The sequence below is a fragment of the Notamacropus eugenii genome, chromosome 2 (genome assembly GCF_028372415.1).
Source record: "Notamacropus eugenii isolate mMacEug1 chromosome 2, mMacEug1.pri_v2, whole genome shotgun sequence".
In the NCBI taxonomy this organism is placed as follows: Eukaryota; Metazoa; Chordata; class Mammalia; order Diprotodontia; family Macropodidae; genus Notamacropus; species Notamacropus eugenii.
Window position 1 is genome coordinate 184,846,221 of NC_092873.1, and position 24,207 is coordinate 184,870,427.

At 38.2% G+C, this 24,207-nt stretch overlaps 1 long non-coding RNA gene across 1 annotated transcript; it reads left to right on the forward strand.

Annotated features, from left to right (window-relative positions):
- The first annotated feature begins 608 nt into the window (after positions 1-608).
- On the forward strand, positions 609-8,605 carry LOC140526596 (uncharacterized). The gene is made up of 3 exons (XR_011974438.1): positions 609-754; positions 5,435-5,538; positions 7,911-8,605. It is a non-coding gene; the product is annotated as an uncharacterized lncRNA (long non-coding RNA).
- Positions 8,606-24,207: the final 15,602 nt, after the last annotated feature.

Sequence of the window (24,207 nt, forward strand, 5' to 3'; positions counted from 1 at the left end):
AAGAAAGTAACCTTTTATAGTCTTATTTTTTCACCCTTTTTTGGGCATTTTTCCCAATCAGTTACTTGACTTTTGGGTCCTTTGTCAAGAGTAAGGTATACTCTGGGAATCTGTAAGATCTCAGTTCCTCCAAGGTGGCATGATCAAGCGTGTACTGGTCTGGATGCAGAGAGGAATTTTTGTGCCCAGAATCTTAGCAAAGATTCCTCTCCACAGCCACCTGGCCTCCAGTTCCCAAGTCAGTACTGGGGGCTGATTTTCATATAAGCTGGATGGGCAAGACCACCATTCAGTGTGAGACAAAGACCAGGTCATCCAGGGCCTCCACACAGAGTGGAGGCAAGAATCAGCTCTTCAATGCCCCCAAGGTTTTTACACTCCAACAATGTATGCAGCTGCTGTGCCTGTCATGTAGCCTCTGAGGTGGCTGCCTGCTGCCAGAGCTATGGGAAGGCCATTCACCTTTCCTGGCCAGCTGGAAAAACCCTGTCATTGACCTTTGGTGTCTGTGGGTTGAGGGATCTTTGAACCTGCTGCTGCTGGGACTGGAAATTCCATGACTGGAGATTCCACTCCCAAGGGCTGTTCACTAGCCATGCACTGTGTGGCCAAGGCTGGGCTGGGCTCCGCTCCATGTACGGTGCAACCCATGTTTCCTGTGGGCCTTTCAGGTCACCCTAGGCAGGAAATCTCCTCCACTCTGTGGTTCTCCACTTCTGCTGCTCCAAAATTTATTGAGAGTTCCTCTCTACAGGTATTTTATGTGCTGTGGGGGGAGACCCTGCGTGTGCGTGTCTTTCTACTCTGCCATCTTGGCTCCACCCTCCTAATGTATTCCTTTGAATGAGTTATCTATATCATATGTTGCCAGCTAAGTATCTGCTCTTTTTGGAAATTCATTTAGGAATAAGAGCTGAAATGTGTTGCGGAACTATTTTTCCTACAATAAAATGGATATGGAAGATGAAAGATTAACCAGATGAGTGTGAGGGCCTGACCTGCCTCAACCCTTAAGAAGGATTCTTAAAACTGAGACTGGGAAGTTTATAGTCTCTGGAATTTGATTTTTTTTCTAACCTGTTGAGCTTTAAATTTTGTTTGCCCTTATGTTTTTCTTTTTTTAAATAAGAGATGATAATGGAAGTTCATTTATTTCTGTTATATTATTTTTAAATTTACTGAACTGTAAAGTTCCTTCCAAAATATTCTAATTTTGTCTTAGTTGAAGAATCAAAGAGGGATTTTTTTTCACATATTAGTTAGATTATATTAAGAAGTACATATTTTTATAGCATGTTAAGTTTCACAAAGTGCTTTCCTTCTGACAATCCTATGTCAGATGAAGCAAGTGTTATTATTTCCATTTCAGAGTTGAGGAAGTTAATACTCAGAGTGGTTAGATGACCTGACCATAGTCACACAGTTCATCAACATGAGAAGTAGGGCTTTAGTAGAGGTCTTCCTATATCAAGACTAATGCTCTTTTCATTATATCAGGTTTCTCCAGAAGCAGTAAGGGGTCACTCCTAGAAATGGCAATAGACTGACTGAACTGGGCCACTCCAGAGCCCAGGCTGCTAGCTGGCACAGAGAATGGAGTATAGGGTCAGGATTTAGAGAAACCAGAGTTCAAATCTGGCCTCAATCACTTACTAGTTGTGTGACCTTAAGTAGGTCACTTATTCTCTGTCTGCCTCAGTTTTCTCAACTGTATGAAAAAAGGGATATAATAACACCTGCCTCTCAGTGTTGTGCTAATTAAATGAGATAATATTTGTAAAGCACCTAATAGTGCTTTGCAGGTAGTAGTCATTTAATAATTACTTCCAAGACAACACAAACATTCAGTTCTCTTCACCTGACCTTTCCCCTTACATAGATGGTAACCCTATATAAATATGAGAAATGACAAAATGCTTTAGTATGTAATATAGCATCTTAGAAAACCATTATCTTTATGATTTTCTTCTATATATTTGCAAGAGGAGACATCAAACTATTTAGGAAATGTGTTCAGAGTTCAGAAAAGGAGAAGGGCCAGCCAGGAAGTGAGAGCAAGTGATAATAGATCACTAGGGTACTACATTAGTACTCATGGAATGGTAAGGGACTTAAAAGAAGACCTCCAATGTACTGGGTTGCTATTTGCAAAAACGGTACAGGATAAGAAGTTGTAGACAGTTGTGATCTGCACCAATGGAAAGTATCCTTCCTCATGGATTCACCAAAGAATTGCAAAATTGTTATCACTAATAGTTAAGTACAAGTGTATTCTGAAGTTTAACCATAACCTACCACAATTCTATTCCTCTGTCTCCCTTATCCTAAAACTATACTTCATCCTCATTGTGACATCAAGTCCTCCTAAGTGTTCTGCCTTGGTTATCACCCTTACTTTGGCTTCACTTTTGTCCCTTCTCAATCTTGACCCTATAAGTTAACTAGTTCAACTTTACATGGATCTCTACTCCCGAATCCCTTGTCTCTTTGTCTTAGTGCCATCCAAGTCTTGCCAAACCTCAGCCCTGGATTACCCCCATCATTTGCCTTCTCTGCCCTTATTCATGTGCTATTGAACCATGTTGCAGGAAGTTACTCATCTGCATATTGAGTTCACTGCCATTTGATATTATCTAATCTCCACTGTGCTGTCCCTACCATAAAGCTCTCCTATTTTCCTCTCTACCAAACTCCCCAGAGTTTATGTTCCAAGCTTTTTCTGCTCTCTTCATACCTCTCCTCCCCTCCTATCAACAAAAGACTTCTGCTCATACTTTACTGAGAAAACAGAGGCCATTCTCAGGAACTCTATTTCCTCCCCTAATCTACATCTTAAAATTCTTTGACATCATCCCTTGTTTTCTCTTCCGTTACTTCAGTCTTTAGACTAGCCAGTCTTCTTATAGTCTTGTTCCTGTCCTTTCTTATTTCCTCTGGAAGATTGTTGATGTGACCATATCCTCTCTCTCTTCGGTCCTTCCCTATGTACTGGCTCCTTCCTTTGCTACTTATGAACATGACCCAGATTTACTTCACTATGAAAAAACCCTCACTTGACCTGACCCTACCTGCCCTCTAGCTGTATAGTCTATGTCTCTCCTTTCTTGTCCAACCAAATTCCTAGGAAAAAAAACTTTCTTCATTCATTGCCTCTACTTTCTCTATGCTCATTTACTTCTCAATCCCTTGCAATATAGCTTCTATGTCCTTGTTCATCAACTGAGACTGCTCTTTCCAAAGTTACCTGGCCACATCCAATGATCTTTTCTCAATCCTTATCCAATTTGTCCTCTTTGCAGTGCTTGACACAGATGACCCTGTTCTCACCTAGCTATTCTCTCCTCTCTGGGTTTTTATCACACTGCTCTCTCCTGGTTCTCTAGCTACCTGTCTGGTCACTCCTTAACCTTTGTTGGTGGATCATCATCAGTATCATACCCACTAACTGGAGGGAAATATCAAAACTCTGTTCTGAGCCCTCTTCTCTTGGAGTTCTCATAAGGTCCCAGGAATACAACTTTCATCTCTATGCACATGCCTCCCAGATTTATCTACAATACTTTTCTCTCTCCTGAGTTCTCATTCCTCTATCATAAACTGCTAATTTTACAGTTCACAGAGATGTCCATGCTGTAGGTATATCAAACTTAGCATATTCAAATCAGAACTCATCATCCTCTCTCCAATAACTATTCTTCTTCCCAACTTTCAAATTTCTATTGACGACAGGATCATTTTTCTGGGGGCCGATGTTCACCATCTCTCATCCCACATATCTAATCAGTTTTTGAGCCTTATTTGATTCTGACTCTATAGTGTCTCTCATACCCATCCCTTTCTCTCCACTCACCAGGCCACCATTCCATTTCAGAGCCTCATCACTTATCATCTGGATGACTGCAATAGCCATCTAACTCAACTCCCTGTCTTAATGATTTCCTTTCTTTAATCAGTGATCTACACAGCTGCTAAAGTGGCTTTCCAGAAGCAATTCCTAAAGGTCTTATCATGTCACTTCTTTACTCAAAAAACTCTACTAGTTGCCTAACCCTAATCCTGACCTATGAAAATGATGTCCTGTTCTTCAGCCCAGGCCTGAATGACCCTGTCTATCGATTCCACTGTGTCTGTCACTATCCCATCAATGAGATGATGATATTTAACTATAGACCAGAGAAGAACCCAGGGCCTGGTTCTAAACTATGACATAGTCATCTTGCTATGATCATGAAAGTGTCCAAAGATGGGTCCTTTTCAAAGTTTTACAAGAAGGTTGAGTATCTGGTCCACAAGTACCTGTGAGAATCCCTAGTTTTTGAGGTGGAGCTCCAGTATTGGGAAGACCCATAGGTAGTATTATACCTTAAAGATTGTTGGGCTACCACTTCCCAGGAGGGAGAGAACTAGCCCTGCTGGTATGTGATTGTCAAAAGCTCTCCCAGTGATGAGGATTTCCATGAGACCATCTTCCAGCTTGTGGACATGGATGTGGGGCTCTTTCCCTCTTCTCTGAAAAGATACACAGTAAGAATGATTGCCTTCAAGAAGGATCAGAATGGACTGCTGTAGGATGTGTATTTCCACTGCATCATAGTGATCTGTAGGACTCGATAGCCTGACTCAGACACTGTGAGAGAAGCTATATTCCAGGGAAGCAACAAGTTGGCTGCAAAGCCAGACTGTATCACACATAGGGTAGGGCTCATCAGGAGTAATCTCTCTGACCACAGCTAAAAGACATGAAAGGCTGCCTCTGATTCAATCTGACTGAGCTCAGAGTGTGGGTCCTGATAGAAGTATTATATAAAGTTCTGATTACAAAAAAAGTCCAGGACTAATTTTAAGCTCTTCTACTTAATATTTAAAGCCCTTCACAATCTGACTCCAATCTATTTTTCTAGTTTTATTACACATTATTCTCCTTCAAATTCTGTTCAGTTCAACTCCAAAGTGGTTCACTTGCTAGTCCTCATATACAACGTTCTATGTCTCACCTCCATGTTTGAAATGTTCTTTTTCCTACCCCTAACATCTTTGAATCCCTACCTTTCTTTAAAATTCAGCTCAAATGTCACCTCCTACATGAGGCTTTTCTTAATCTATGTCAACTCCTAGAAGGAGTGTCAAACTCTTGGTCTGTTGGTGACAGAAAGCCATTAAAACTCCTGAGTTGAGTGCAAACCAGATTAAAATGTAATTGAGAAATGTTTAGCAAAATAAATAAAAATGCAACAGAACATAGATAATGTTAATTTGTGGCTTTCTAAAACAACATGTCATCCACAGGGATCCATTTCTACTTGAGTTTAATACAACTGTAAAAGTATGATTCTTACTTTGGTCTTTGTCAACCCAGCATATAGAACAGTGCTTACACACAGCACAGAGCAGTCACTTAATACATGTTTGTTGATTGATTGTATTTCTATTCCAGAACATATGACTCAATATCTGAGAGCACCCTTCACTTGACCTTCAGACTCTCCCAGTCTACAATCCACACCCCAGTGGGTGTGGTACCACCAGAAGCAGGTCAAGGTCAGTATGACAAGAGTGTCCAACAACCCACCTCAGGCTTCTTGAGTATGCTAGAGGCCATGGTTCCATAATGGAATCATTCTTCAATTTCTACTTGAGGATTTAGCCAATTAAAATTAGGCTGTTTTTCTCATTATAGAGATCTCTGAAATGAAAATTCTTCCACTGGGGTGAAATAGTAGTCTGGTATTGATATTGCCCAACAGCTGCCATTTATGGAATATTTTCAGATGGATGAAACACTTTATATATATTAATTAATTACTTATATTAATTCATTTGAGCCTCACAACAATTCTGTGAAGGAAGTAGGACAAGTAGAACACAGTAGAAGGTAAACTCCTGTGGTGTTTAAAAAGTCCGAGACTTAATTTCTAGGTAATTAATCATGTCATTAATCATGCTAACTTATAATTGATTAAAGGGGTCACTGACACTCTCAAATGCCAAAGACCTCTCATGGAACCCCCTCAACACACACACACACACATATATATATATATATATATATATATATCCTTGGAAATGTGGGTGTTCCTGAGCATGGCAATCTACTCTGATTAGTTAACAAGTAACAAGACAGAACAAATATTATAATGAGAGGTGGACTTATTCTAATGAGGGGCTGCAAGACAAAACTTTGATCATGTCATTTACCTCCAAATCACCCTCAACCTTGAGGAATCTAATCAAAGAATTTTTACTCACCCAAACCTGGATAGAACACAATGGACATCCCCCCTGGATGGGGTCTGAAGAAGATTGAGGAGAAAGCTAATCTAATTTCATTATCAACAATGTCTTTCAGTTACTGACTTGGCCTAGCAGACAAAAAGCTTCCAGAAAGGAAAACATTCTGCATCTTCTCAATATTAACAATTAGTTGTTTAAGAATTATTTCTCTCACTCCTTGCAAGCAGAGACTGTTCTGGTTTTGTCTTTGTACTACTAGCACCTAGTGTAGTACTGACCACATAGTGATGGATAATTTTTTGTTAAATTGAATTGAATTTGTCCTAAGATTCAGAGCCAGAAGGGTCCTTAGAGATTATCTAGTCCAAGTGATGGGGTGCTTGGGTGCTTGTGCTTGGACCCCAGTTTCAATATCACAATTCTCCCTAGCCTCAAAACACTGTCCCTAACAGTTTTCTCTCCAGCCTAGGGATACTGTGCCTGGCAATTAGTCATAGTGGGCCCCAGGAAGACAAACTATCTTTCTCTGTTACAAGAACAAGCTGACCTCTGAAGAAATTCCCTTGTAAAAACAGGACTATTTTGTAACCACAGAATTATCATGTATTGATTCCCACAATTACCACATACAATCCAGAGGTCAAGCTATAGACATCAACTCTCAAAGCTGTCTTGCTGCAGACATAACAGACCAAAAATACACTCTTTAGAAACCCCTTCCTCTGGTTTGCAGTGGTGAATGATGCCTATGACTAACGTTATATGTTATCATCTAATTAACATATCTTCCAGATAATATACTTTTCCTATATAAGCTTTAGCATCATTCCTGTTGAGCTGCAAATCCCCTAAGGAGCTCTGCCCACCATATTGACATTACAATATGCCTTTGCCAACTTGATTACTTGAGTCTGTGAATTCATTTCAAATGATCCTCTCCTGCACTTCAGTCCTTGAGGGGGTCCCTGAATCTTTCAAACCACATTACAAGCTTTGTATGTTTTGTGATCGAATGACATTTTTTTAACATTTTAAAATAAAGTTTTATTGTATTTAAAAATGTAAAAATCATTCTTAACTCTTAAGTCACACAAAAACAGGCAGGGGTACACAACAGAGAACAAAAAAACACTGACAAGGAAGTAAAGAAAAGACGGACAGCTCTCAACAATGCATGGTATTAATTAGGAAGACTTTCTTGAAATGGAAATTTATTGCTGTATATCTTGAATCCTCTCTCATGCTTTTGCTGTGCACATAGCAATGTTTTTTTCTTTTCTTGTTATGTATTTAAGTTTTAATATTTCATATTATAATATGATGTAATATAATATTAATATTATATAATTTATTTTTTTCTCTTTTCTCGTGCATTTAAGCTTTCATATTTGAGTCTTTTTTTCTTTTCTTATTGTGCATTTTTGTATTTAAGTTTAAAATAAATTAATTTTTTTTAAAAAAGGAGGGTAGGATTTGGCCCTTGAACCATAGTTTGCTGACCCTGGTCCAGTTCAGTCCTTTCATTTTCCAGATGAAAAAAATAAGACCTAGATAGATGAGGTGATTGGATATGAACACACAGGTTGTAAGTAGCAGAGTTGATATTTGGACCCAGATGTTCAGATGTCAAAACCAATGATCTTTCCTGCTACATAACCTTGTTTCTCCTCCTTTTTCAGTTGAGGAAACTGGGGTTCAAAGAATTCAATGACTTGCCTACAGTCACCCAGCTAATGAGTGGCAGAATTGGGCCTTGAAGTCTGTTTAAAAGAGACATATGGCAGAAAAGTAGTTCACTTAGCAAGGGTAGAGGCAGCTTACTTTGACGCAGTGGTTATGTTCTTCAGCAATGGCTATTGCTATGTTTTCACACTGGCAAGAAGACAACATTTCATCAAGGGGTCAGAAGTTTTACAAGGGCCAGCTTGGAATCTGGGAGTTTCCCTCTCCTGCAAGTGCCCTGCCAACATGCCACAGGTGCACATCACAATAGCAGAAAGAAAAATACATAATTGCAAAGGGTGTGGGAGGAGGAAAATGAAGAAAGAAGCAGTGGTTATATTCATCAGAGAAGAAAATATTGTTTTTCCTTGCAAGAAGACATGCCTTATCCCAAGCCTTTCTAAAAACTGTGTTCATTAAATACGTTTAATATGAATGTACATGTAGTACCTATGTTAGATTGCAAACTCTGCTAGAAAGGGGGAAGGAATGGGAGGGAGAGAAAATTTAAAACTCAACAGCTTGTGGAACTAAATGTTATAAACTAAAAATAAACAATTTTTTTTAAACTGTACTCATTACTAAAAGTTTGTACCAATTGCTCCATTTTATAGTGGATAGAATGCTTGACTTGGAATCAGGGTAGATCTGGTTTCAAATCCCCGCCTCACTAGCTATGTAACCTTGGGCAAGTCATTTAACCTCTTGGGGTCTTCGTTTCCTTATCTGTATTATAAGGGTGATTATGACACCCATCCTACCTACCTCAGAAGATTGTTGGGAGGCATAGGATGAGATAATGTAGACTTTGTCAACTTGAAGCTGCATTGTGATAGTGATTAGACTTAACCCACTTTGAAGGACTATAAAAATGCCAGTTATTATTATCTGGGCCATGCCCCCCCCCTTTTTTTTACACCTAATGTTCAGCTTATTAAAATGAAGCAAAAGTAGAACTCCTCAATTCTGCATATTGCTGGATCACTAAATTTCCCTCAGTTTTCCCCTGCCCTAATGGGTGAGTGGAAGAGATATTATCAGATTCAACCACAGAAACCAATGTTATGGTAACATGAAAGCTGGCAGCTTTGAAATTGAAGTGCATTTATGTCTTTGATGTGGGTGCAGTTGACTTGTGTGTACAAGTACCAACTTCAAGGGTACAGATCAACACCTGTGACCCTAAGTGGCCACTGACAGCTGTCTGTCAGCTGATGCTTATCTGCTCAGGTTCAATCTGCAGGTGCAAAGTATGTGGGCACAATTTACAATTGTGCCTATACATTCATATATGGGCTACTTAAGTATTTGGCATCTACCCCAAGATAAATAACTCAGAAAACCTCTGTAGTATCATGGAAAAAATACTAGACTAAGAGGCAAAAACCTGAAGTCTAGTTCCAGATCAGCTTATTATTGTGATGTTGGCTGAATTGTCTCTCTGAGCCTCATTTTTTGTCTATAAAATGGGGTTGATGATATTTGGATATACTACATACACATGATTTTTAGGAGAATCACAGGAAATCATGGGCTGCTGCATGAGAAAGCACTTTAGAGATCATCGGATCTTACTCCAAAAATGAAGTCCAATCAATTTAAATTCCCTTTACCCAAGGCCGCACGAGTAGCAGAGGCAAAATTTGAACCCAAATTTTGGACTCCAAATCTAACTTTCTTGCCACTACAGCACAATGGAAGGAGTTCTTCCTCTAGTAGACTCTGGGTTCAAATGCACTGGGATCAAATTCCTCCTACAAATTGTTAAAGTGGTTGAACTAGATGTCCTCAGAGATTCTTTCCAGCTGTAAAGTTATGATCCTATCACAATCTCCAAAACCAGTGTTCTTTCAATCTAGAAGGTACCATCGCTTACTTGTTTGGGGGTGGAATGAGTAGGATAACATCTGGAGAACACAGATTTCTCCAGGCAGTATATGTGGGCATTACTCAGTCTCCTGACTCCCCACTCATTTCAATCCAACATTAGGTATCTACTTTGAGGTGAGTACTGCTATAGGTACTGGTAATACAAAGATGCGAACATCTGGCTCTGTCCTCCCTAGCCAGTAGATGGTCTAAGAAGTAGACTGTGTGAACAGGAAGTGGGAAGAGTGATTGGGAGTGGGAATTCATGAGTGAGAAAACTCCCTCTACCAATGCCGGGAAGTACCATCTCTGTGACATAGAGAAGTAGAGAGCAAGCTAGAATGCTGAGAATTGATGTGGTGGTGGTGGTTCAATTATGTCACCCCATTTGGTGTTTTTTTTGGCAAAGATACTGAAGTGGTTTGCCATTTCCTTCTCCAGCTCATTTGACAGATGAGAAAACTGAGACAAACAGGATTAAGTGACTTGCATAGGGACACACAGCTAGTAAGTATCAGAGGCCAGATTTGAACTCAGGAGGATGAGTCTTCCTGAATCCAGGCCCTGTGCTCTATCTACTGTACCATGCCACTGCTCCTCAGGTATCACTTCAAACTTCCTAGCAGCAAAGTTGACTCTCTTTTCATTATTTCAGTCTGCTACTAAATCTTCTTAAAGTACTTTATTGTCTTAAAGTGCTATGACAACATGAATTGCTGTTATGAGTATAAAAATAGAGAGTGTCTTTCTTACTTCCCTCTCTCATGTTATTACTTTCCTCTCTCTTCATCAAAGAGATACATGACTGGAAAGGAAGAGAGCCAGTCCCAGAAATAGAGGAAGGGATAGCGGATGGATAGATGGGTCCATATGGACGCTGGTACCCCAGGCGGGCAAAGTTCCTATGGAAGATTCATTGGAGGGCCCAGACAAGACTTAAAGGAGATGGAAAGATGAGGATAGGCTAGGATCTGTCCCACTGTAAAGAGTAATCCCATCATGGAAAACACAGATCCACCGAAGAAGTCTTGGAAGTTCTTTCTAAAATACGGAACACTATCAAAATGCAAGGTTAAAATTTTGAACTTCACTCACCTTAATATACTAAATTCAAGTACACACACATACATGTGTACATATAGATTATCTACAATAAGTATATGATTCTATACCTATAAATTATCAGGACTGTAGGACATTTAATTCATTTGACTGACATTTATTAAAACAACTACTATGTGCAAAAACACTATAGTAATTATTAATTTATAAGTATTTATTAAATGTCTGCTTTAGACCCTGTGCTAAGCACTGGGCTTAAAAATGTTCTATTCATTCATCTATCTGTCATTTATCTATCTCCCATCTATATATTTTATAGAAATGTCATAAAAGTACTTTATATACAAGGTAATTTCAAGAGCTGAACACACTTACCTTTTTCCATATTCACATAAGGCTATCTATCTAAGATGGCATCATTTTCCAAATAACAAGATAAAGTGTGCTCTATTCCTTCCTTCACTTCCCAGACAACATCATATCAAAGATAACAAACATCACAATGGTAACATCATAACCTAGTTTTAGGATTAAGGCCTAGGGGATAGAAGAAACTCATTGGATCACAATTTTCCTACTAAGCTAAAACCCTACAGAAGCACTTCTGTCCTGCCCCATCCAGTGGTGAGTATGACCCTGAGGTCTTAAAGGCAATGCCAGTGGAACACAAGCTAGAGTAGTTCCTACCAGCTCTGAAAGTCTTACAAGAAGGTCCCAATGAGGGATTGTAAGTCTGTTGTCAAAGATCACCCTAATTTGATTCAGGAAGATTCAGCACCAGATTGGCTGTAGAAGGACATATTTCCCATTCATAGTCTCTCTCAAAAAATCAATCAATGAATTATTCAGAAGGCTGTGATCTAGGTCAGCATCAGAAGTATTCACAAGGCAGAAATCCCAGGTTTTTCAAGTATTGCAGCATCCACAAACCATAGTTTGCAGTTGGAACCAAACCTGTGGAAGTCTGCATTTTGTCAGTCAATACTTACTGAAACCTAGAACTACCTATCCACGGATATGCTGAGGATATATTAGCTGACACAATTAAAAGGAATCACTCCTGACTTTTTGGTAATACCCTTTCCCAGAGGCACTCTCTGAATTAGTTCTATCTCTTGTCCCCATTTAAACATTCTTCTCATTTAGACACTCATCTCTATCAACACTGCAAATTAGAACATTTTTTTCTTAATGCAATGAATAGTACAAACTACCCTTGAGCTCACCATCAACTTTATGCATCACGTTCACCAAGTTTTACAAAACAACAGTGATCAGGATGTAATTCAGTTGTGATTTGAAGAGGACCCAGAAGGTCCAAAACTTTCTGGAGCTACAGGCACTGAGAGAGAGAGAAAAACATACCAAGTTCTTATGATGATCATTATCTGTCTCCTTCATGAACATCTTCCTTTACAATTCTATCACAGGTTGATCTTCTGAATGTTTCCAAAATTCACATTAAAACAATTCTGAACTTTCATCTCATATACATCAGGTTAACTAAGGAGATGACAAAAATTGTAGCAAATTGCAAAACAGACAAAGTTGGGGGGGCTGTGGAAGGATAGACACACATGGGTTGCTGGTGTAGCTGTTAAGTGGTCCAGCCACTCTGAAAACAATTTAGGACTATACCTAAAAAGTAATTAAACTTTATATACCCTTTGACCATATCACCAGCAGGCACATTCCCTCAAAGAGTTCAAAAACAAAGAGAAAAGACCTATCTGTACAAAAAAAAAATTGATATTCTTACTTTTTGTAGTAGTAGGGGTTAGAAATGAAGAAGGTGCCCATCAAATGATAATGAATGAACAAACTGTGGTATGTGAATGTTAAGGAATATTGCTTTACAAGAAATAATGAATATTAACAATTTAGAGGAAGTTGGTAAGATTCACATCTTCAAAGTGATGCAGAAGAAAACAAATAGAATCTAGGAAATTTGCATGAGAACCATGATAATGTAAAGAAAAACATCTTTGAAAGCTTTCGAAACTTGGATCTAGAGAGAAGGAGACAGAGACAGAAACAGAGATACAGAGACGATGTAAAGAATACACAGGACAAAATAAAATGTTCAGAAGAGGGAAAAATGGCAATTTTGTTAAAGACAAAGTATGCTTTTCAAAAAATAACAAAATTCCATGGTTGTATACGCAATTGTTCTTTTTTCTTATTTATATATTGAAATTATATATTTAATTATATAAATTAATTGTTATTCGTATTATGTATAAATTAATATATTAATATAATATGAATTAACATATACAATATATTAATTAAGCTAGCTGGTACAGTGCATAGAGTGTTAGACCTGGAGTCAGAAAAGCTCATTTTCCTGAGTTCAAATATGGCCTCAGACATTTATTAGCGGCATGACCCTGAGCAAGTCACTTAACCCTGTTTGCTTCAGTTCTGCATCAGCAAAGTGAGCTGGGGAAGGAAATGGCAAACCACTCCAACATCTCTACCAAGGAAACCCCTAATGGGGTCACCAATAGTACGACATGACTGAAAGATGATTTAACAACCATAGATAGATAGATCTCTATATAAGTATGCATGCATGTGTATGTGTATATATGTGTATATATATTTATATATACATACACATGTATAAAACAGACTTGTAATTTTGTTGATAATTAAGTTAAGAAAAACTTTAAAATAAAAATTTAAAAATTATTTAAAATTTTAAATTAAATATTTAATTTAATTTAAAAATAAATACATATAAGAACTTCTGTGTACTTGCAAATGTTTAACAAATGGCTCTCCAGAGGAAAACAAAGTATGCATGACACAGTGTTAACTTCAATCTGAATTTTTACATGTTCACCATAATTTTCATAAGTCTAGACAATCACCAAAACAATAAATCAAACCCTGATTTGTAGCATTTGCCGATTTCCATGGTCTAAATGCTCATCTAAAAATTTAAAAATTGGTTCTCCCAAATGAGTCTGAGTTGACTCTAGTACATCCCTATATAGAACTTATGATCTGGAGCACATAACATGTGTTTCATGTATACCAAAGAGGTAATAGTAGAGTAGTGATGAAACTTATAGTATCTAACTCATAGGGTTTTTGTGATACCCAACTGAAATAATAGCTGAAAACTGCTTTGCAAATTGTAAAGTACTACACAAATGGTATCCGCTATTGCTTATCTAACCAGTTTATGCGTTCCTAAAAGACAAACACTATGTCAAAGCTCTTCAGCCTGTTACAATGTTATGTAAATACCTAATAAAGAGTTCTTGATTGACTGATCCATCACTTTGAGAATCACGTTTAATTTAATCTAGGATTATTTTAATGGATGTAATCACTTTCAGAACCTCTCAAAATAGACAAATTAAAAATTCATACAATTCACTTTACCATCCAAATGCTTCTCTCTCTCTCTCTCTCTCTCTCTGTCTCTCTCTCTCTCTGTCTCTGTCTCTGTCTCTGTCTCTCTCTCTCTCTCTCTCTCTCTCTCTCTCTCTCTCTCTCTCTCTCTCTCTCTCTCTCTCTGGACAGATGTTATGTACACCTGATAGAAAGAAATATTTTGGATATCCTCATGGAGTTGCCACCCTTACAGGCTGTCAATCAGTATCGAAGATTTTCCTTCATTCAATCAGTATGCCAAGAGATTCTTCAACAGTAAAATAAAAAAAAAAAACAACAGACCCCCTCCAAACAAAGGGGCCATTGAGGGAGCCATGAGTCAACTGGAAAACATACATGGCACTTTCTCAACTTGTTTCTTTCCATTGCTGTAAAATAAGCATGTCTTTCAACTTGACTTTCCACTCCAAGGCTTGGGAACCAGAGGCACTGAATGTACAGGCACCTACAAGTGAGCCTTAAGGCAGGCAGGAGTCTGGTTCATTACAATGTGTATTCTGAACAAACACCTTGAGGTGTAGATCTAGCTTTCAAAAATCAGTCTTGTTGAGGGCATGTCTGCTTGGGTCCCATTCAGACCTTTCAATCCCACCTTGGCTTTAGATCTTCAGTGAATGGGAGCTGGGGGTAGGGGTGAGGGAAAGGAGACATTGGACACATTGCTTTTCTCTGCACAGCAGTTTTCTGCAGGTTCTTCCTTGGCTATTTGGAGATTGTGACTTCCTCGAAAGTGATTTTATATTCCAGGTCTCATGTATCCTATACTTGCATATTAGCACAGGTAACTTCCTCACAGATCCTTATGCAAACAGCCCCTAAAAAGTCACCTTTATAAATGGCAAATATATAATTCTATTTCTAGTTTATTCTTTTATCAGGATCAACATAAAATATATGAAGACAGCTCAGACACCTTCCTTGAACCCCACCATCTCCACCTCTGTCTTTCTCTGACTTTCTGTCTCTGTCTCTTTGTCTGTCTGTCTCTCTCTCCTTCTCTCTCTCTGTCACACACACACATACACATACACACACACACACACACACACACACACACACACACACACTTAATGTTGTTTTCCAGTCTCTGAACTGCCAATGTACCATGAGAAATCCACTCATTGAAATGACAGGAAAGGCAGATGTACAGAAAAAATGGTATGGTCCGTTGCAATAAATTACAGGTTTCCTTTTCATGTACGGCACAAGAAGCGGCCCTGATACAATTAGCTACAGCTGCTTATAGAAAGAAAACATACGACTGTGGATAGATCAGACTGGGGGGAAGCGACTGGGATTTTCTGGCATTTATCAGTAGAAGAAAAGTAAACTGCATATTTTATTTCAAGGTACAAGCCATTTTGATAATTGTACTTCTCCCTTCAGAAAAGGAAAGAAAAGATGCCATTTGGGGGTAGGAGAATCAGAGAGAAAGGAAAAGCCTTGAAAGGTTTTCCTTAAAGGTCACTTGGTAGAAATACTAATTACTTTTTTATACCTTTAACCTCTCCCCCTCCCTGCCTCTAACTCCCACAAGGTACTAACAAAGTCTTTCTACATAAAGGCCTTAGCATAATGCACGTGCACACTTAAAAACTCAATACGGAAATAAGCAGTTTTGTGATCAATGGCCTTTTAACTAGTTCATATTCGATCTAGAAATACAGACTCATGGTATGTCAAAGTTTAATTTTTAAAAAGTAAATTTAAGGATCATACGGTCCAACCACTCCAAACTCTTAATTTTATGGCCAGAAAAAAAATGAGGCCCAGAAGAGTTGGTGATTTGCTCAAGGTTTGCTATGTCCACATTCTATTATAATCTTCCTAGAAGATTTTCCAAGCAAAAATTTAGAACATTTAAATATGTAGAAAATCCTTAGAATGATTCCACTTACACACAACCTCAGCTCTGTGTATGTGTATGTATATGTGTGTACATGTGTATATCATTTCTTCTATATTACTTGGATATGAGGAAATAGGTCATAGTTGCTAGAGAGCTGGTCTTGGAATCAGAAATATCTGGGTTCATACTCTACTTCTGATCCAAGCTGACTGTGTGACCCTGAGCAAGTCATTTAACTTCTCAATGTTTCCAGTCAAATCTCTAAGAGTTTAAGTCTCAGAGAGGAAGTCATTCTGCATTGATGGACACAGTTCCTCAATAGGAACTCTCTATAAGTGTGAAATCACAGGTCTGGTAAAAATAAACACACACACACACACAGAGATAAAATTATCTTATTACATGTCCAGAATAAATATATGTTATCCTCTAAGAATAGATAAAGCAAAATATTAGTTCAAAAGAGGCTATATCATTTATACAAATATATTATTATGTGTCCATATATACTACATATAGTGACTACTATTTTAAGTAAAGCTCACAGTTCACTTTGCAAGCTGAACGCCTTTTTCTTCCCCCTCTTCATCCCTGTCTGTCTGTGTCTGTCTGTGTTTCTCTCTTTTTCTCTGTCTCCTTCTGTCTCTGTCTCTCCTGTTGCCTGACCAGGGGATTAAATCCATTATTTGACCAGAAATAATAAATGCTTCTCTCCCAGTTTGACAAAAGGAACATAGTTCACCTAAATTAAGTGTATGGAGAGAAAGGAGACAGACAGACAGATGGACAGACAGAAAGAGAGACAGACAGAGACAGAGAGACAGAGACAGAGAGACAGAGAGAGGCAGAGAGATAGACACAGAGAAAGAAGCACAGAGAGAGACAGAGACAGAGACACACACACAGAGAGATGGGTCCATTTTCAATAATACAGTCAATAGAGCTTGAGGTCTCATTGACCTGAGTATTCTGTCCAAATATGCAGACTAACACTGATCCATGCTTATCCATCCTTTCCATCTCTTATCTGTGTCTTTCCATAAGTTTGCCAAGACAGAAGAGTCCTTCCCCAAGTTCTACTGACATCCTGAAGATGCCAGTGGAGCACTAGCATTGAGCACAGGATCTTGTATAGAGTAAGTACTTAATTGGTGCTTGTTCATTGATTGATTGATGAACCGTCCATCAATTTTGACTTGTTCTTGCCATGTGACCAGCTCATTTCAATTAATTAATGGTATCCTTTACATAATTCCATACTAATTCTTCATTTACGATGCAATTCAACTGCTCATGCCCACCATGCCCCTGTCTAGGTACCACTCTTTGGGCATTCTGTGATTGCCACCCATATACTGTCACAGGAGAAATATTGGTTTTAAGAAGACGGGCTTCTGTTTCAGGGAAAAATTTGGGGTCATTCAAATAACTTTGCAATTTCCTAAAAGCCTGCTCTCCTCCTCTTCAACTCTGAGCCTGCCTCAATGTCCTTCTGTGTTTATTATCTGCTTAGCAAAGTCTTAAGTGTTCCCCTCCAACAAGTTGGAAAGATATGGCAACCAAGTTCTATAGCCCTTCTCTGATCACCAACATCAGGAAGAGATGTAGGCTTAATAAACATGTTCCCCCTTGTCACAGAGGAGATTTAGTGCAGAGTCCAAGTCAAGAGGAGGTTCCTTATAGATAGAACAGCCCTTCAGTTGCCCTTTTTTGCAGATGTCATCATGCCAAAGAATATTGCACAGCTTCCTAAATCTTTATCATAATCCCTCTAAAGAGTTTATCCTAACTACCCACTGAGGAAAAGTCTGATGATAAAGAATGCTGTGGCCCAAACTATAATACGCAAGCAATGGGTGACTGTAGATCTTGTCTATCAGTCTCTATGTATCTGTTATCCATCTATCTGTTTATTATCTATCAATCATCTATCATCCATCTTTTATCTATCTAGATATATGTATGTGTATATTTATGTATGTATAGATATATATGTACACATACAGATATATATGTATATCACACAGATGCCATAGTTGTCCATACTTTTTCTTCCTTCCTTCTTTCCTTCCTTCCTTCCTTCCTTCCTTCCTTCCTTCCTTCCTTTCTTTCCTTCTTTCTTCTTGCTTTTGTCCATGTCTTGTTAAACCATAGATGCAAGCTCCCTGAGAATTCTGGGAATTCCTTACAATTCTGTGACTTTGGGATTCTTTTTACATGTTTTAATCATTTATATATTTGGAAATACCTTTATTTCAGTCTACAAAAGGGGAATAAGGTTCTTTTGTAACTTTGTGGCACAAAAAGTAGAAAAATGAAATCATCCCAGGAGCAAAATTACCTGAGTGCCTCTTCTGAATTTACTAGGTCTCACTAATCTCTTTTTAATCTCAGATAACCCAATCAAGGCTTATGAAAGTGAAGAAGGGATTTTACCCCTATTCTCTGTTTCTTTGTTTAAGACAGAAATGAGAAAGCCCCACATCAGTCATCAGTAATTGCTGATCCAGAAGGATGTTGGCTCTTTTTGTTTTGAAAAAAGACAGCAAAGCTACTGATGTTTAAAAGGGAAAGAAAGGAGGGGGCTGATGGGGAAGAATCATTTGACAGTCCAGCTGAAGATCAGAGGGCATTTGAGAGATGTCTCTAGAGCATTTGCCTGAAGATTTATTTTTAAAGCTAGACATAAAAGTATAAAAGCCGCTTCCCAGTTTTCCTCCCTTGTGTCGCAACCAACTTTAATGTGTCATCAAAACAAAGGAAACAACTGTTCCCACATTTTAGTTTCATTAGTTGTTTTTTGGTTTATTTGGTTTCTTTGCTTTGTTTTTTAAGAGAGAACAGTCTTTTTAAAAAGCTAAACAACAAATCAATATTACATGTTTGGGAGAGTGGGGGGTGGAAGGAGCCAGAGTCTGTGCCCAGACAACAAATTTCTATAATCTTGAGACCTGTAATTTACTTAAGAAATGTGTGGTTACCTTGAATAGGACTGCCCGACTAGCCAGAGTAATGAGTGACTCAAGTGTGCGAAAGGAGACAGGTGAAGAGGAGAGAAAAGATCTGAGGAAGGAGAAAATTGGGAAATTGTCAAGACAAATAGTGTCTTTCCAACCTTTCCATCTCAAAGGCATTCCTCTCCTCCTGGCCACCTCCACACTCACATCTAAAGAGTACTTGAGAGAAATGCAACACACTGAAAATTATCCTTAAATTATTCATAATGTTTAGCCAGTAAAACTTCCTCCCAAATGCTCAGTGTGATGAATTTAGGAAAATAGAAATGATTAGGAAAAAATAATAGGAAATCATATAGTTTTCCAGAAAAAGTAATTGAAGCATCGCAGGAGACATTTAAAATTATAACGAGAAAAAATATTAACAAATAAGTTTTTTGATAGCAGTACCTTTTGCTGAAGCAAAAAACTAGAGAAAACATTGATGCCCATTTAACTACAAAATGACTACATGAGATGTTGTGTATGAATATGATGGAACATTCCTATGTTGTAATCAGCAATACAGAAAAGTATCGGAAGATTTCCGTAATGCAAAATGAGGGAAACAGAACCAAGAAAGCAACGTAAACAATGACAAAGACAACGTCAATGAAAAGAACAGTGAAAACAACGCCAAAACTGAATATTGTAAAAATGTTTACATCCATACTTGTCCCTAAAGAAGAAATATGAGAATAACCCTTCCTCCTCAGTCTGTAGAGGTGGGAACTATGGGTATGTGAAACAGCATAAAATTTCTGACTTCTCTGATGTGTTGACTAGTTTTGCTGAACTGTTTCTTTTTTCTTTTATTTATTCTTCAATAAGAGATGGTTTTCTGAGAGGGGAAGGGAGGAGAGAGATATTAGCGTAACATAAGACTTTTTACAAAGTAATATTTACATCCAAAGGTATAATCATATATATACAAGTTTTCTCCCCCTCCATCCTTACACCACCTCAGTCTCTAAAAAGGAAATTTGGTTCTTAGCTTAGCTCAGTTCCCATAGAGCATTGTCCCAATTCTGAGTCCAAAATCTACCTCGGGCTTGAATTCCAGGTACCCTGACTTCCCAGGGCTTTGTTGACAACCTGGCTAGCTGCACCATCCAGCCCGCAATCCTGGCTCCAAGGTCCCATGGCTCCACCTCATAGAATCAACTCAGGCACCTGAAACAGGACAAACAACACAGAACAGAAACAAATATCCCTAGCCCCACTTCTCAGAGCCAAAGTCCAAGAAAGGGACTAAATCAAAGGTTGTCCTCCTTTCACAGTTTAATTCATCATATCCACACTGGACATCGCACATCAAATAAGAGCCACCAAAAAGAGTCCAGCTAAAAAGGTGGCAAAAAAAAAAAAAAAAAGAGTGGTCTCATCAGTTTTAAAGACAAAGATGGCCAATCAAAAAATATTACCCCCACCCATGGGGGTAGAGGATTCAACCCTGCCCATGGGGTAGAGGATTCAACAGGTTCCATAGTAAGCAAACTGGGCATGCTCAAAGGTCCCTCCAAATCACCTCCATGGGCATACCTACAGAAGCGCTAGCTACATTAGGAAATTATAATGATCTTTTAAATAAAAATTTTAAAAAACCATAAAACTCTACATTGATAAGTGAAGATTCTGTGATAAAATGATTCTTTATAGATGTCTTGTGTCTTAATCAAGTCCCCTCCACACAGCTCCCCACCTTTTTTTCTTTTGATGTTTTGCAAATTTTGTCTTTAAACATTGGAGATGTTTGAACATCACTTAGTCAAAAGGTGACAATTTATGAAGTTGTGAAACCAAATATTTTCTGTCAGTCACACAAATAACAGAGAGAATGGAAATTGCTGCAAGGCAATTGTCCTTTGTTTATTACTTGGGAAAAACAAGATGTTTTCAAACCACAGTCAGGAGACTCTGGATTTCCTGCTTCAAGGGTTAGCATGGCAGTATTCTCTTAATTATATGTAAAGTATTTTGAGGTGACTTGACATGAAGTCATAGAACTGTCAAGAAAATGAACATCCAAACATCAGAAGCCAGAACAACACCAACATCCTGACAACTCTAATGAAGAGACGTTTATTTCCTTTCAAAGTGAGAGTTGCCAAGTGCTACCAAGTATGCTAGGAGATGAGGAGATTCTGGGGCCAACTCTACCACTCTAATTTAATATACTTGCTCTTAGGGTCCTGGCAATAAATATTAGGACACCTAAAAGCTGAGCCCCACAAAGCAGACCCATTTTGCGCACCCAAGCATTTCCAAGCTTGTTGGAGAGGTTCAATGGGCACAGTTAGCCAGGTGGATTTTAGCAGAAAATTGATGAATAGTAATGAGTGAATAGCATACTATCCAGCACATAGAAGGGCAGCTAGGTGGTACAGTGGTTAGAGTACTGGCCATGGAGTTAATAGTTCAATTCTAGCTTCATACACTTATTAGCTGTGCAACCCTGGGCAAGTCACTTAACCCTGTTTACCTCAGTGTCCTCATCTGTAAAATGAGCTGGAGAAGGGAATGAAAAACCACTATCTTTGCCAAGAAAACACAAAATGGGGTCATGGAGAATTGAACACAACTGAAATGACTCAATAACAATCCAGCACATAAGCTATCAGAGAAATTTATTAGATCAATGCAAGTATAAAGTCTATTTAAAATTAATAGCTATATAATGAAAATAGAATCTTTAACAATAATTGTAAAAATGTAAGACACTATTATTCTTAGAAAGGGGATCACTATGGATTCATACCTGTCCTAAACCCAGGGGAGGCTGTTTGGACATGAAACCACAAGGATTTTACAACTCTGGGAAATATGGGAGAAGAAAGAAAGATAGAGACAGAGAAGAGCTAAAGAGAGAGAGAGGGGAAAAAAGAAAAAAACAGGAAGCATTCTAGGTGTTCCTCTGCCCATCAGAAGACTAGCCATTTGAGTCTGTGGAGAAGCTGCTGTTCTCTCTAGTCTCTCCGATGTACTACCCTTCAGAAGAAAGAGCCAAGACACAGAGCAAGACTGGGCTGCTGTCCTTTCACTGTTGACACAAAGGAAAGAGTCAAGGATTAAGATGCTAAAAGACCTATCTAAAGCCTTATTATTTCCTGCCAAATCAGATCAGATGTCACCAGTCACATATGTTCTTGATAGGGTTCAAGGCTAGATCTTTAACTTTTCCCCTGAAGATAAAGCAAACCTTTACCTTCTATATACATTCTAATCACTGCCAGTGGAGTCAATGTTGAATGAGAGGGCTCAACTCTGTTTAAAATAAAAAGCCACCTTCTCAATCCAGTGCAAATGACTCATGGGAACCACAGTTCTAAACCAAGGGAGCCCTATCATATTCATAATAGAATGTCACCTCCTCAATTCAAGACCTACTGGGGAACCACCTTTACTATATGGAGTTAAGAGGGATACCTCTCTCCCCATTCAAACATCTAGAAGATATAATTTGTTAATTCTAATATTACTAAATACATCAAGGACACCTTATAATATGTATAGTTATATTGTAAGTGGTATGTACCTATACCAATTTGTTGCCACTTTTAGAAAGTAATAGTATTTGAAAGTACATCATAAGGTACTTTCAATTTATTAACAATAGATATATTCAAAATCAATCATTCTGAAATATCATTGATGCCTTGTTTTAATTAAAAAAATAGGGAATCAGCAAAAATAACTACACTACAGAAAGGAAGGAAGGAAGGAAGAAGGGAGAGAAGGAAGGAGGGACAGAAGAGGGAGGACATTTATTAAGTCCTACTATGTGTTAGCTACTATGATAAGTACTTTACAAATATTATCTCATTTGATCCTGACAACAACCCTGGAAGGTATTATCCTCGCCATTTTACATTTGAGGAAACTGAGGCAAATATATGTTAAATGATATGAGAGTACTTCAGACAGTATTTGAAATGTGTTCTTCCTGAGTCCAGCTCCAGAGTTCTAGCCACTGTGCCACTTATCTGTCCCATGTTGGGTTTCAGAGGAGAGGGAAGATTCAGAAAGTCACAGAGATTCATAGATCTTTTGGGCTAGAAAGGAACTTAAACATCATGTAATCCAAGACATGGGGCAAATAAGATTTACTTTAACATATTAGTTTCATGAAAGACGTACTTTAATGATCCACAATTAACAAACATTTATTAGCCACCAATTATACTAGACAATGTGCTAGGGACTAAGTATACAAAGACAAAAATCAAACAGTCCCTATCCTCAAGGAGCTTACCTTCTATGCAGAAAAGCAACATGTACTCCAGGATTGTTTAGACTCAAGAAAATGATGGAAAACATTTCAATAATGCAAATTAAATTTAAAGTATGTCATGCATACTTTTTTTAAAGAAAACTAGTTGTGAAAATGTGCCTGCCCATACCTACTTGTACCCATACTCGTATGTGTAAAACATCCACAAAATAAATGCAATCAATTGGCAATTAAGTAATCCATGGCAATTTTGGTGAGAAAGAAGTTTGGAGTGGTTTTTTTCCCATAATACTCCTTCACTAAAGGCCATCTCCAATGAATTTCCCTGTGGTGCTGACGCAGATACACAATGGAGCACAAGTTCTGGCAGACCTGACCAAGTCTGGAAGACCTCATCAAGTATGGGCTTGATCATGGACTGTATGTCTCTTGTCCAGGAAACAGCCTCCGTAAGCATAGAAAGCCTCGTCAGCAGAGTGGCCAAGGGTTGGTGAATTTTGTAGTCACAGTAATTTTCAAAAACTATCCACTGAGTCATGGAAGGTTTTCAATCTACTCTGATGTTTGTAGGAACCAAAAAATCACTGAGAAGTGAAGTAATGCCAGTACTACAAGCTTCAATGTAAATATACTATGAATAAGATTATCCAAACAAAGCAATTATTTCATTCACTCACTTATTCAAATCAAGTCCATAACTATATATTAACCTCCTACTATGTGCCAGGTACTATGCTAAGTGTGAGAAATCTAGAAGTAGCCTGAACTTCCAGGATGAGGATGCATCTGTGGCATGGCAGATAAAGAGAATCAAGAGCGGAATCTGGAGAGAAATTAAG